This window comes from Oryzias latipes, chromosome 22 (genome assembly GCF_002234675.1).
Source record: "Oryzias latipes chromosome 22, ASM223467v1".
NCBI lineage: Eukaryota > Metazoa > Chordata > Actinopteri > Beloniformes > Adrianichthyidae > Oryzias > Oryzias latipes.
Genome location: NC_019880.2, coordinates 21,702,095 through 21,712,161, shown reverse-complemented (window position 1 = coordinate 21,712,161; position 10,067 = coordinate 21,702,095). Strand labels below are relative to the sequence as shown.

Sequence of the window (10,067 nt, the reverse complement as noted above, 5' to 3'; positions counted from 1 at the left end):
CTCATCTTCATTACATGGTGACATTGTTTTCTTTTGCTCACTAAATAGGTTCACCTCAAAGTATCAGAAAACAAATCGAGAGGAGGAAGAGATTGTTTTGGTGGCATGTGTGACATTCAGCTCCATTCAGTTTGTGTTATCAACTTTCAGCTGACAGCTGAGGTTGTCTCAAAGCCACACACAAAAACGTAAAATATGTTCCGTATAATTGTTATATTCCAATTTATTCCAGATGTTTCTTATCAGATTGATCAGGAAAGCTTCAGGAGATGTGATTCATGGATTTATGGTTATAATCACCAAACTGAGCTAACAAAAGGCGGCAGCAGGGAGGAGAACGTCTCCTCAAGAGACCAGCAAGGAGACGGACGAACACCTAACCCTTAGAACATCTCTGAAAGAAAAAATATGTTAGTTTTTGGTGCCGTGAAAGACCAGAAGGTCACCCAACATCTAGTATAAGACAAAAGGTAAGTGGCTGTCCAATGGCAGGAATCAAAACCCAATGACTGCGAGTAAATCACATCTGACGTTGAGTGACAGCTGTGCAAAAACAGCTGTGTGAGACGTGGAGAGCAGACGGGTGGAAGATACCGATGACTGGGAAAAACTCTCTGAAAACGTGAAACACCGAAGGGAGGAGGAAGGCAAAAGGAAGCAGAGATTATGTTTGTTAAGCGCACTCATTATGTAACTTTATAGCACCACAGCACAGCCATGGATGTCCATTCCCAGAATCTCTCAGGCAGTAAAACAGTGTCTGTTGTTTTTGAGCGTGGCAGCTGTCCCCCTCCCAGGCTTGCGGTCTGGACAGGATTGTAGCCCTGAAGAGGCACGACATTGTTCAGTGAACATAAATGCAGCAAAATGCAACACCCACAGTATAAAAATCCTCCCTCATTGCTATGATCGCTATGATCCAATGCAGGATTTTCCTAATCACAAACTCTTAAGCTAGGTTAGAACCAGGCTCGGAAACGTGCATTCAGGCAGCTACTTTCAATGAAAAGTCTATGTGAACGCATTTCGCGTGTTTCAGGCATTCAAAACTCTCAGGTTCGTGCGACCCTACATAAGTTCTTACATTTGTTTTTGAGCTCTCCGTACAAAACGCTTGGCCACTGAGCCTGTAATGAAAGCAAAACCAGTAGAACTTTGACCAATCTTGACTCAGCTCTGGTAATGACAGATTGACAGCGTTAGGAAAGTAGATTTTGCTTAGGCCGATACTTTAACAAATTACGTCAACATAAATCTCTTTAATAGCAGTAAATTCAGATTAGAGATGTAAAAATAAATCAATAAATCCATTTATTTGACCAGATATAAATTATAAATATCACTGGGAGGAGGTGTTCTGGGCATGTCCCACAGAGGGGCTGGAGGAAGTGGCCTGGCAGAGGGAAGTCTGGGCATCTTTGTGTGACAGACAGGGCTGTGGGTGGTGGTTTGTCCCTCATGGTGTTCCATAGATGAACATTCATGGCCAGCACCTGTCTGTTGAGCTGTGATTGGCTCACAAGGCTGATAAATAGCAGCAGTGGGAGTTCCATCTAGGTGCTGGTTTCCTGGTTTGGCCTTGGTGGGTGAGCTTGACATGTGGACCTTTTTTACTAAAGCTTTTAATCATTTGAGTCCTTTTAAAGTTTTTAAGCATTTGAGTTTGCAAGATTTTAAACTCTATTTATATTAACAGGTGGTGGCATGAGATCTGACCCTGGGGCATGAGAGGTAATATAAGGGTTTGTAAAACATGTGTTTGTCCCAGGGGAGAACTAACTTATTTTTCTTTTTCCAGCAGAGTTGCCACTGCTGTTTTGCTTAGTGTTTTTAGTCATTGTTTTTAATGTTTTAATCAAGCTTGACACCCTTGCGTTTATCCATTTTTAAACTGTTTTGTGCTCATTTTTAGTATCTTGGTGTCTGGACCTGGCTGAAGGTGGCTGCCTCCTCCTTTTATCCTTATGGTAGCTGGTGGGTGCCATATTTAGTATTGTGTAAGGGGGACCCCCCCTGTTTTCAGCCCATAAATTAGTGGTGACATGCTCAGGTGCACCTCTTCTGTTTTGTATTTTCTTTTAATCACTGTTTGGGTTGTGGTGTGTTTTGTGTGCATTTGGGCCCTGAGCAGGTACTCCTGGTGAAAGTTGGATCAGAGATCTCCCTTGGTGGTGTTTGTGGCTACCCGCCAGTGCAGTGAGGCTGAGTCGATCCAGGAGGCAGCCGCCCTCATGCAGTGTTGGAGTGCGGTCCAACTGTCCGAGTCTATTTTAACTTTCTCTTTTATGGAATTTGTGTCAAGTTTTTAATAAATTGTATATTCTTAACCTTTATGAAATCCAGTCTCCATTTGGGGTGCACATATAAGAGGGCGTTCGGTCACATTTGCTTAGACTGCTGCCCCCACGACCCGGTCCTGAATGAGCAGAAGATGGATGGATGGGATTTTCTTTGAATTTTGTAACTTAAAGTGAACAAAGATTGAGCTGTCTACACCTGCCCGATGCTTTTCTGTATCCAGCTTTAGACACAGCGCTGCAGCTCACATTACACCTCTGCAGGTGAAACTACTACCAGCAGGTTCCTCATTAATTGCTCCTTAAACGCCTCTCTCGTGTCTCTCAGATAAATGCGTAAATTTGAGTTGTATAAACAATTGAGTTTTATAGACGTAAGAAATTAGGTTGAATAAATTTAACTCAATTATTTGTTACCAATAGAAGTAATTTAAGTTGGCAAAATTGGATAAGTTACATATATATGCGTCACAAGGAAAATGGAAATGATCGAACTCGTGTGTTTACTTTGTCTGTCCTTCTACAAGCAGAAACTCTTTCTTTTGATGATGCAGCCGTGTTACTTTTTTGATGGACGTATAATCTTCAAACGCCATCATTACAACCTCAGACTCAGTCTCACTGAAGTATGGCGCTTTCTTTTTTTCACCACGCATTTCCATGGTGACTTCAGAAATCGGCGATCCATTGAGAATGTCTTTATGTACTTAACGAGCACGTGCATTAACCCAGGGTTGCCAAGTCGAGCGTAATTACGCTTACTCATATCTGGTCTTTTGGAACCGACATACCCAGAGTAAGCAAGTTCAGGTGGATTTCAGCCAGAGTTCAGGGTTAAAGCCAGGCTAGTTTAAACATGCTTCCTGGAATACCCCCCTGGTTTCTTTTCTTTTTTTTTCTTTTTTGGTTTCTAAAATGTAATGTTTTTTTGCTTTTCCTTCTTCCATCACATGTTTTTTGCGTCGAGTGATTTTTTTTTTTTTTTTTTTTTTTTTGGTGTGAGTGAGTTGCACTTCAGGCCCACCATATGGGGGGGGGTGCTACCCAACACAGGGTAGCGCGGGGGCCCTCAGCTATTAGGCCACAGACCCCAGCCGCTCCAGTGAGAACTAGCCCCGTATCAATACCCCCCCAGGCCTACCCCAACCCCCCTGGGGTACTGCTCCAGAACAATGGATCCCTGTTAGGATTAATGGTAACAATGAAATCTATGTTGTTGCTATGGTTACATTGTGAAGACACATTAGATGTGGTGAATCAACAACGTTCTGGTACATGGAAGAGACCATGGACGCTAGACGAACAATGGAGCGCTTACATATACCAGGACAGAGGAAACAACATCAGAGGAACGAAGACTTCTGAAGCTTCTGTGGTGCTAGCCCACATGACATAAACCACACGAGGCTTTCTCATGTGGTTCTGGAGCCAAAACTGGATCCCTGCACCTCTTCATGCGGAAATTTGATCTTTTGAAATGGATTAATGGGAAAAAGGAAAGTCTTAACTGTGGCTGGCTGCGTCAGTCACTGACTTAAGGAAGGCAAGGGCGACCCTCTAATTTAACCACGAGAGACACGAGTCAATGGAGATCAAATCAACAATGGAGATAAAGGGGGCCTCTGTTGTGATGAACACCCACTGCTCATGTTCACCCGGCTCGTTCTCTGCTCATTCACCACTTTCATAACTTATGAGTTTTTTCTGATTTGTTTGTTCCTTTTCTTCGCCAATTGGAGTATTTTTACTCCATACAATTTGTTTTTAGTGAAATCCAAGAATAACAATTACGCTAAAGAAGATGTGGATTTGTCTCATGATTTACTGGTGTGGCGAATAATTTCCTGCTTTTTTTCTGTGGGTGTCCCTCTGAGAATATTCTTTTCCTTCTTTGTGTTGATTTGTCAAGGTGCGTTCCCACTCAACGTGATTCGTGTGTTAATTTTAAATCTGCCTCACTTTCGACGCACGGTAAATTCCTTGCTCGACCCCTGTCCAAAAGTGAGTTCATGAGCTACTGACGTATGTTTTTAACCTGATTGCTGCATGGAGCGGTATCTGTGTCTGTGTCATTGACAACGTATGGAAGACAAGGGTGCATTTATTTTGAAGAGTTCCACAAAGACATGAGTACCGACGTCTCCATGTCTGGGTTCCTGAGATCATTCAGAGACTCTCCCGGTACCGGCAGCTTCACTCCTGCTGCAGGAGCTGCGTCTTGAGCTACACTCACATCGGCGTGTCCGCTCATGTTCAAATATCCACTTCCATTGAAAGTCTTTGCAAACGCACGTAAACCCTAGTTTCAGGCTTCCGTGTCCAGAACTGTCCCGTTAACACGTCTCTATGCAAGTCTTAAAGTCCGGTCTAGGGCTCTATGTACAGAACAGGCGTTCGTTGATCGCGTGCTGGAAGTTCAACCAGATGAACTTTTGACTGCTAAATCCCGAAAATGCGGAACTTTGACAACCCAGGGACTCGGATTTGGTAGAGACACGTGGAGGAGCTGTGGGTGCAACAACTCCAAGCAGCACATCGCCAACGCTGTCTGATTCATGTAATTTGAAAAAAGTGTTTCTATTGCCGTTTTACAAAAAATTAAATGCAAGTTCTTTCCCAAACTGTCATGTTACCAATAGGCGAATTTATCATCGCAAATACAATTTGGGCAGTTTCACTGTCAATGGGAACGCAGATATTGAGTTGTTGTTTCTCATTGTTACTTCACGTTGGTATATCTGTTTACATTCCATAATGCCCGGCTACGGTGGCTGTTTTGGTCCAGTTGTTCCGCTCTGAGCGCACAGCCTATTCAGACTGAGCAAACTTAGAGCGAGCTGAAGCTTAGTCCCATTGTAAACAAACCGAGACCACCTTAAAAGATGGGTCCGAGAGCGGTTCCTGGTCCCCGACTAGGGTCCGCTTGGGTGCATTCAGACTGCAAATTTGTTCCAGATTATCCGGGGAAACGACCTCTGGTTCACTTTAAGCTAATTGAATGTGTTCAGTCTGAATCCAGCCAAACATCATTCAAACTCCAGCCAAATCAAAGAATGTTCTCAGTTTCACCCCTCTATCTTTGGATTGATCCATGTTGCTTTCCAAACGGTCTCACAGTTTATGGTTTGTTTGTTTCTGAATCTGATAGGCTCCTGCTCATCGAATTCAATGTGATGTCATACTCTTTTGTGTTTGATGCTGCTCATGGCTCAACTGCATCGTTCTTGAGACCTCTGGAACAAACCAAAAAAGGTTACACTGGCACGGAAGGAATGGCGTGCTGTGAGTAGCCCCTCAAACAGGGCTGTAGCTGGTCTCAGACTGACATGACTTCCACCAACCACCTTTCATACTGTCCTCTGGTCATAGTGGGTTATTGTATTATAAAGACGAGGAGTTTTGGTGGGGTGGGGGCTCTTCTGTATATCATATTAGACCTAGAGACACGGGATGTGAGATCTGAATTTATCCCACCCCAAACCCCCACTCTCCAAAAAGTCACAGTTAATCCTGCCACTGCAGCCTCATGTCAGCTGTCTGCACCCCCTCCCAGCTGTCTCCTTAATGATATAGCTAATGAGACATCTGGGAGGTCCCACTCTCACAGCGGGAAGGCCTGAGCCAACCGAGGGGGGCACCGAGGGGGCAGCGCAGCAACTTTCCCACATGGCCCAGCATAACAGTGCGTGGCTCTTTCCTGAAATGTCATCAACAGCTCATTGAAGTTTTTACCAGTGGTAAAATAGAATAAGAGAAACGTGACGCTGGGGGGTTCCGATTATCTGTATTTGGCGATCACAAGTACCTTCTCACTTGAAAGGATAAGCCGGAGTCAATCAATCACATCTGTGGCAGTATTTCTGCATAATGTCATGAAGTTAAGGCCCTGGGTTTATTCCTGGCTGAAGGTGGTAAGAATGTGTCATTATCACCAGATAAAAGAGTACAGACACGGGCTGAAAGGCTACTCTGCCGGGAAGAAACCGTGTAAACTCAAAATAGAATTGAATCGAATCTACTGGATCAAAGAAGAAAAAATTGCAGCATCAGTCTTTAACCCTTTGGAACCTCGGCCCTATAACTTATGAATTAACCTCTCTATTTTTAATTTGAAAAACTACCCGCTTAATTTGCTGGTATGATTGTAACCCTTGTGCTATCCTATGACCCCACCCTTACATTGACGTGTTCTCTCTACCATGACAAAGGTGGATAAAGGTGGAAAGATTTCATGTAATCCATGGACACCAGTGAAGATCACAAATCATTGAAGAAAAAAGGTTCAGAGCACTGTCTAGTGGGTCTAGATGACCCAACTCCCAATTTTAAAGTGCCTAAGATAGCACAAGTTTTAATCAACACAACTTTACCTATGTGCCACTCACTTCATTTTGTCTTTTTTCCATGTTTTAGTCTCACACTAGACATAAAATCTTACAAAAACGGGAAATTCCTCTTAGAAAAAAAGTGATTGATTTTGCTGGAAACCCCCAAAAAATGTTTAAAAAACTGTTTTTTACAGTGTAGAATGAAAGTTTTAGGTGTCATTTCATAAAAACAACTAGAACAAATGTTTCCAACAAACTCATCTACATGTTTTTAGATGAAAAATTAGGGAAATAAAATTAATACAGGTCCCACACAGGTAGTGTTTGTCCTTCAGGCTGACTGTGTGGTTTCGGCTGCCAGGGAGCCCCAAAAGCTCACATTTGTCTTCTGGCTGCTCTGCTTCGATTTTTTTTTCTGGAATTCTGCTTTTTCGCATCTGTTTGCTTGTTCTAAATGTTTCTTATTGTTCCTATAAATGTTCCTTATTGTGTCAGTGGAAAAGAATAAAAGAGAAGAGTCTTTTGGAGAATGGTTTGGTCCAGCTGGATTTCACATGTCCCCTTTAGCTGGAATGTGCTCACAGGTGGAGGTGTGTCTGCCTCCCCATCCATGTTTGAACCACACGCCTCCCGCAACGGAGGCGGGTGGGACTTTTGGGCTGAACCACAGAGTTTTTAGACAACGCTGGTGCTCATTTTTGAAAAATCCTGTCGCCCCCTTTTAAAACAGAATAAACAAGTTTCCTTGTTGTTGGATTTCTGATGGCGGCACTCCGCCCCCTACAGCGGGTCCTTCACTCCGTCTGATCTACGCTCTTCTTCTGCCTTGTTCTCAAAATAAAAGATGGCTTTTGTCAAGACACCACAATTGCCATATTCTCTTTTTCAGTCAATAAAATCTCAGTTGCTGAATAATATGTACTTGGATCAGGCTGGTGTAACAGCAGCTCCACAGGTCGGTTCCAAAGCGTTCAACAAAGGTCCACAGTCCTCAGGAAACTTCAAATAAAAGGCTCTTGTTGAACTTTGTCCATCTCTCCAGTCTTTTGTGAGAGGGTGGGCTTAGCCCCCAACATTTCCACGTCGTGATTCCCTTTAGCGGTTTCTGCTTTTGTTTTCATTTTTTCACATTTCGTCTTGTTTTCAGAAACGTTTCATTTTTATTTTGCTTCGTGTTTTCAAACCTCTTGGTTTCTGGAATTTTGTTTGGATTTCTAAAATGTAATTTTTGGTTGTTGTTGTGATCTGTAATTTGTTTTAGCATGGACTGATTTGTTGGTTTGCATTGATTTGGACTTCAGGGCCACCGTATTCATTGGCTGTCACGCTGCAACATCCAAAGGATTTATTGTAATCTTCCACACATCACATTCTCACAACTCTGTAGGAAGGAAAAGTGAAGCAGCAGCTGCGGTTTTTCCTACCAAATGACGTTCTGCACAAATCCATACTGCGCCCGTCCACTGTGTCCTGTCACGGAGGTTGTTTTGGCTGAGTAATGAAAATAAATGGCCGTGGATAGATGAGGGTGCAGCGCTGCATGCAGCCTCATCTATCCACTGCTGAATTAGCTATTTGCAGCCCCACACGCTGTCACTGCAGTTCCTCCTTCAGAACAAATCAAAGCTCCACAATCACAAACTGACCTCCTCCTTTAGATAAAGGCTTTTCCAAAGGTACACGACGGCGCAAGTCAGGTTAAAGGGAAGAACATGTGAGGCGTCCCTCTTAAGTCAGAGGCATCACGCCTGAAATAATGAGAACAATCCACGATTTCATCAAGCGATCATGGCAGCACACTCAACTACCCAACACCAGCTGTGAGGCTGCGTCCACATCAAACGCCATCCGCGGGTAAAATTCCCGACTTTCCTGCTCCAAAAAGGTGTTCCTAAGCTTGACGCCGCAGCCGCGTGTTTGGGGGGAGCTACTGCCAAAAGTTTGTTGTCGGATCGCTGCATGGAGCGGCGTCTGTGTCCATCTCATTTCCAACACATGGAAGACACGGATGATGTTTGGAGATCAGGTTTTGTCATTTGGAAGAGTTTTACAAAAACATGTATCATCACATGACCGTGTCAGGGTTCATGGGTGTGCCCGCCTTCGCCGACCAGTAGTCAAGATGGGCTCCAGCAACACCATGGCCCCGAAAGAAACCTGCTGTCCATAGGTTATGGAGGAAGAACTGTCGGATCAATCTGGATGTGTGTTCTACCCGCTGATTAAGTCACTGAAGTCGTCACGTTCCCAAAACCGAGTCCTTAATTGGTTGACACGATTTGGCGACCTCGCCAAAGTCTAAACATTTCAACTCGGGCTGCACATATCGGGCTGCTGCCAGACCACCCACCCTGCTCAGATTAACCCTCCGATTGCGTCTGTACCATTGACTTAGCTTTGAAACCGGACGCTCTTGAAGCCCGAATTGCAATCGGTTTGATCGCAGCTCAAGGAGGGCGGCGGTGGAAACGCACCAACAAGATGGCGCCCAGGTAAAAAGTCCTCGAACGGAGCTTTAAGTTTATGCCCCCCCCCCTCTTTTAATTTTTCAAAAAACAAATTCATTTTTTAATTCTAACTGTTAGAGCTGTTAGAGTTTAAGCAACACTTTAAACGTTGAACTTTGAACTTTACGGTGAAGCAGTGGCGGTTTTTGATTTGGGCGAGGTGGGCGGTCGCCCAGGGTAGCACGTCACAGGGGGCAGCTCACTCAGCAGCTCATGTTAATAATGTCATTATTTACAAACTATTGTAGATATTTTTATTACGTGTCTTTTCTGTCGTTTAGTTGGTGTCAGTATTTGACATAAAGACAGCAGGAGGTAATGCAGGAAAACAGTTGCACTTTAGGAGATCAGAAATAAACAATCCATCATTTGTTTATGAAAGTCTTGAGGTTTTTTGAATGATTTTTACTGTTGGTGTTGCACAAAATTAGGGAAATGCTAAATATTGTTGGAGTAATCCCACTGATGAGTTCTATGATTTAGTTTGTAATGTTTTATAAGACCTAAAAATGGTATTTATAATAAGTTTTTTTTTAACTCAATTCAATTCAATTTTATTTGTATAGCCCAAAATATACATGGGCTGCACGGTGGCCCAGTGGTTAGCGCTCTTGCCTCACAGCAAGAAGGCCCCCAGTTCAAGTCCCGGCTGGGGGACATGAAAAACACAACATCAATGGGGGACCTTTCTGTGTGGAGTTTGCATGTTCTCCCCGTGCATGCGCGGGTTTTCTCCAGGATCTCCGGCTTCCTCCCACTGTCCAAAAACATGCTTCATACGTTGATTGGCAACTCTAAATTGTCCATAGGTGTGACTGCGAGAGTGAATGGATGTGTGATTGATGATATTCTACCCTGCGACAGACTGGCGACCAGTCCAGGGCATCCCTTGCCTACGCCCAAGTGGCCGGGATAGGCTCCGGCAACCCCGTGAC

The 10,067-nt window shown here is 43.9% G+C and overlaps 1 long non-coding RNA gene across 1 annotated transcript; it reads left to right on the top strand.

The window, feature by feature from the left end:
• Window positions 1–1,317: 1,317 nt before the first annotated feature.
• Window positions 1,318–2,219, top strand: LOC105356977. Its single transcript, XR_002292957.2, has 4 exons — window positions 1,318–1,582; window positions 1,697–1,731; window positions 1,913–1,974; window positions 2,132–2,219. It is a non-coding gene; the product is annotated as an uncharacterized LOC105356977 (long non-coding RNA).
• Window positions 2,220–10,067: the final 7,848 nt, after the last annotated feature.